Source organism: Myotis brandtii, unplaced genomic scaffold, assembly GCF_000412655.1.
Source record: "Myotis brandtii unplaced genomic scaffold, ASM41265v1 scaffold6, whole genome shotgun sequence".
Lineage (NCBI taxonomy): Eukaryota > Metazoa > Chordata > Mammalia > Chiroptera > Vespertilionidae > Myotis > Myotis brandtii.
This window is the reverse complement of record NW_005370271.1, coordinates 918,942-924,112: the sequence shown is the minus strand read 5'-3', so window position 1 is coordinate 924,112 and position 5,171 is coordinate 918,942. Positions and strand designations below refer to the sequence as shown.

At 42.4% G+C, this 5,171-nt stretch overlaps 1 protein-coding gene across 6 annotated transcripts in view; it reads left to right on the top strand.

Moving 5' to 3' along the window:
- The window catches only part of UBTD2 (ubiquitin domain containing 2), a 40,618-nt gene that overhangs the window by 34,416 nt on the left and 1,031 nt on the right, over positions 1 to 5,171 (top strand). The gene's annotated exons all lie outside the window — the stretch shown is intronic.

Here is a 5,171-nt window from a genome sequence, read left to right as displayed (position 1 = left end):
GGCCCTGCTCTGTGAGTGACAGGGGGCAGCGCCCCAACCCCCTGATCGGCCCTGCTCTGTGCATGACGGGGTGGCGCCGCAACCTCCCCATAGACCCTGCCTTGAGTGTGACAGGGAGCGCTGCCCCAACCCCCCAATCGGCCCTACCCTGAGCGTGACTGAGGGTGGCATCGCAACCTCCCGATCCGCCCTGCTCTGTGCATCACAGGGGGCGGCGCCCCAACTCCCCAATCGGCCCTGCTCTGAGCCTGACCAGGGGCCGCACCTAGGGATTGGGCGTACCCTCCACCACCTGGGAGCAGGCCTAAGCCAGCAGGTCATTATCTCCCGAGGGGTCCCAGACTGCGAGAGGGCACAGGCCGGGCTGGACCCCCCCCCCCAAATTTTTGTGCACCGGGCCTCTAGTAGATAATAAAAGTCTAAGCGACTGTTATGGCGGAACGACCAGTCATTATGATGCACACTGACCACCAGGGAGCAGACGCTCAACACAGGGCTGCCCCCCCGGTGGTCAGTGCACTCCCACAGGGTGAGCACTGCTCAGCCAGAGATAAGGAACAGCGAGCAGGTGGGTGGTAAGGAGCAAGGGGTCCTGGACTGCAAGAGGGATGTCCGACTGCTGGCTTTGGCCCGATCCCCTCAAACACCCCCCAAGGGCTGTGAGAGGGCACAAGCCAGGCTGAGGGACCACACCCCATTCCCAGTGCACCGGGCCTCTAGTGTGTGAGAGTGTGTGTGTGTGTGTGTGTGTATTCAGCTGTATGCATTGTTTCCTATTTTTATTATACCTTCATTGTTCCTTTTTCATTATCTTCCTTTGTTTATATTTTCAGAAGAACAGTGCCTTTTACTGTTTAATCACCTGCTTTATGTCCTTTGACTCTGTTTAAAATAAAATGTGTTTAACTGTCTTTCCCAATTTTCTAAATTTCCATTAATTTTCTGAATGAACTCTGCTCCCAAGAAACTTTTTACCCTGGCTGGTGTGGCTCAGTTGGTTGGGACCCATGCATCAAAAGGTTGCTTGTCTGATTTCACAGATTATTTTTATTGATAATTTATGATCCTGGATATTTAATTTGGGTAGAGGATAACCATGAAATGAAATCATATTTGACTTTATGATCTGGATTTTCCCCTCTTTGGTTTTACTTTAAAACTCTAGAACATGCCGAAACCGGTTTGGCTCAGTGGATAGAGCGTCAGCCTGCGGACTGAAAGGTCCCAGGTTCGATTCCGGTCAAGGGCATGTACCTTGGTTGCGGGCATATCCCCAGTAGGAGATGTGCAGGAGGCAGCTGATCGATGTTTCTCTCTCATCGATGTTTCTAATTCTCTATCTCCCTTCCTCTCTGTAAGAAATCAATAAAATATATTTAAATAAATAAATAAATAAATAAATAAAACTCTAGAACATATTTATAATTCAGTTTATACTTCGTAAGAAAAAGTAAATCAGAAAACTTCGTTTTAAATACTAGTAAACTACAAGTTACCTTTCCTAAAAATGTTGAAATATTTGAGCTTCTGAGCAATACAGAGTCTGGATAACTTATTTCCAGCATCACCGATATGTGCTGTCTACCTTGTACTTCCATGGAATTTTTATTTTCACCCATTTGAGGTCTGAAAACTGAACCCAACTTGTTACTCTGAAGAGCAGAAGGGAAAAGACTCAGCTTTCCATTGTGATGGAGGAGTGAGTATTCAGATCTAGGAAGAGATCAAGTGCTTATTAGATTGAACGTGGTGTTGAGGTTGGCACACACTGCTGTTTCAGCATGGTACAAAAGGCTGCCCTGACACCTCTTGTCCTAGTTTCCAGGGAGCCTAAAAATGTTGCCCTTTGACTGCTTTGGTTTGCAGTCCTGCTGTTTTCTATCTGTTGTGGTGCATGAAGATAGAGAAGCATGTGTGGGAACCACTTTAGAGGTCAATTTGATCCTGCCTTGTTTTGCTGATTGAGAAAGGTATTTCAGGTTAAAGAATGTTGCTCAAGGCTGTTTAGCTAGTTAATAACAAGGTTGGGAACTTCATCTTGGTTTCCTGATTCCAAAGGTAATATTACACAAATACCTACCAGGCTGTCATGACTGGTCCTCCAAAATCAGTGGAATATGTATCTGAAGGTGTTTACTTAATAGAAGTGGTGGGTCTTTAGTGAACTCTCCCCTTTCTTTATTCTTCTGATAGCCAGCACATCTAAAAAACACTGGTAGGTTTCTTTGTCCTAGGACTAAGCTACATAAAGTATATAAACAGTGAAGTTTGCATAACTGACCATACCTCTATTTATAAATAACACAAGTGTCCTGGTGAACGGATTTGTGCACATGGAAAGGAAATTAATTAGAAGAAATATTTTGATATCACTATTTGCCCTTTCTCTATAATAGAAGTGTCAACCAAATTTACAATCGACAATGACAGATCGAAACACACACATGCCATTGGCGCCAGTGAGAGCTTTATGTGTATCACGCATGCACGAGTCAACTTAGCCTTTTATATATATAGATAAACTTGCTTAATGAGACCTGCTTTTTGATTTAGCTAAACTTCTTCCAGCCCAGTGAAGCACCCCAACTTCTCTTTCAGGTAATTGTCAGCAGCACAGCAGTAAATAATCAACATGAAGTAGATTATTATTGTAGATCACACAGGGAGAACAAAGGGTAAAATATTTAACTGCAACAGTGTTTGACTATATTCTGTGCAGTGAGAAAACCTGAAGTCATTTTTAAGTTCCAGCATTTCTTACTTCTTTTCAGTTGGGTCAAGTTTCTAAACTTTCTAAATCTCCGTTTTCCGGCTAATGAAAAGAAAAATAAGATTCTACTGAGTCTCCTATCCATCTACTCCAGGACTTCTGTGAAGATCAAATGAGATGAGACATGTGAAAACACTTCACGAACATTTGGTTAAAGTGTAAAATGTTTGCACCTAGCTATAAAGCAAGTCAGGTTCCTGGGCTGAAGAAACTCCAAGGAGGCTAGTCGCTAGGGAGAGGAAGCGGGGCGTTGCTATGTGATGTCATTACCAAGTGCCTACAGCAACCGTTTCTGGGCTGGGCTGTGGTCCACATTTTGCGCCATGGAGTCTTGGCAGCATAAGCTGCGATTTGGTGGGTTGTTGCTCCGGGGTGGGGGCAGGGCCTGTGTCCCACTTGGGAGAAGTCGAGTGTTGGTTTGTGGGCACCAGGTCTCTGGTGCCGCTTATTTTTAAATGGCCAGTGCATGTCACGGCAGCTCCTGCATTAAGCATCTGCCCCCTGGTGGTCAGTGCGCGTCATAGCTACCGTGGGACGAACGGACACTTAGCCTTTTATATATATAGGTTGTTACTGGAATGTGATGGTTACTAAAGGGTGTCCCAAAATTCACGCAAGAAGTAATTTTGATAGAAAACACAGGTTTATAATTAAAAATTGTAAATGTTTTATTGATTCAGATGAGGCTCATTTTCATCTTGATGGCTTAGTTAATCGACAAAATTGTCGCATTTGGGGTTCAGAAAATCCACGAGTGATTGTTGACAAACAAATGCTTCCACAACGTGTCACTGTTTGGTGCGGATTTGGGGCTGGAGGCATCATCCGGCCATTCTTCTTCGAAAATGCGGCTGCTCAGGCAATAACAGTTAATGGTGCTCGCTATGGCGACATGATAATCCATTTACCAGACATCCTATTCCATACATAACCTTATACTGTATACTTTATGAATCAATAAAAAATTTACAATTTTTAATTATAAACCTGTGTTTTCTATCAAAATTACTTCTTGCGTGAATTTTGGGACACCCTTTAGTTACTAGTGTGGGGAACTGCTGGTGATCACAACTGTGTTGGAGTATATCCATTTCTACAATGTAATAGCAGTGTTCAGATTCATTAGTAAACAGCACAGGCTGAACAATGTCGTTAAACAGGGGAAAGGGGGCAAACATGGATGTTATGCTTGGTGACTTAGTGCTCACCTCAGCTCATATTATGTAACTAGAAGACAGACCCGATTGAACCCATGGTAGGTTGGTGACTGTTGAGGTCTCATTTCCGATGCTTTGTATTTTCAGCCTGTTGATGTGACCATAAAGATCAGCTTATTAACTCACTTGTTCATTGATAACCATTTCTCAGTGTGCCACTCCCCATATTTATTAACTTGTGTATAAGTGTTTTGAGTGTGGTAGATGTTTTTTATCCACATTGAAAATCAGCTAACATTAATGTTTCAGTTTGCATAAAGGACACATTATGAGTAACCTTACAATGAAACATTTATTGAGTATGCTTTCAAGCTTCCCCTAAGGAGAAGTCCTAGTAATTATAATGCAGTTCATGTGTTATTTAAAAAATTAGTCATTAATACTTTCTTTTAAACCATAAATACTTTTTTCCTTCTTCTGAGCGCCAGCTGGTTAGAAACTTAATACCCATTTTGTTCTTTCTTTTTAACCCATAGCTTCTCTGTAACATTGACTAATTGGGGTTAATAAAACACCTCCATTATTCCTTTGGTAACTGTGCTAATGAGATTCATATATAAGCCATGAGCCAGTGGCATCTCGAGTTTGTGATCTCCTTGGACTATAAGGGCTCTGGCCAGGTACTTTGATTTAGAAAGTCTGGGCAATAAGAAAACCACTCTAGAATTCTACTGTGTTGTAGTGAATTAGATTTAGAGATCCTTTTTTTTTGCTTTTTCTTTTTTAAGGCAGTTGATTCTTTCTTGAAAAGATATCCCAGTGCAATTTGAATCTCTCCCTTAATTTGGCCTAAGCATTAATGATATTAGTAAATTTGAATTTTGTGTGCTCTCTTTTCCTTTATCCTTTAATGAACGTGTGAATTAGGTATGAAATGACCTAAAAGAAATGAGGGTAAGGAGCTAGAGCCCTGGTTAATGTAAAATTAGATAAGCATTCAAAAAATTGGTGATGGGACATTATTATTGATGGTCAGTTGACAGTGACTGCCATTATTTTAGTATTTTTCTCTATAATGGCAGGAGATGCTTGAGCATTTTGCAAGGTATAAAAAAAACTGCAGCCGAAACCGGTTTGGCTCAGTGGATAGAGCTTCGGCCTGCGGACTGAAAGGTCCCGGGTTCGATTCCGGTCAAGGGCATGTACCTGGGTTGCGGGCACATCCCCAGTGGGAGTGCGGGAGG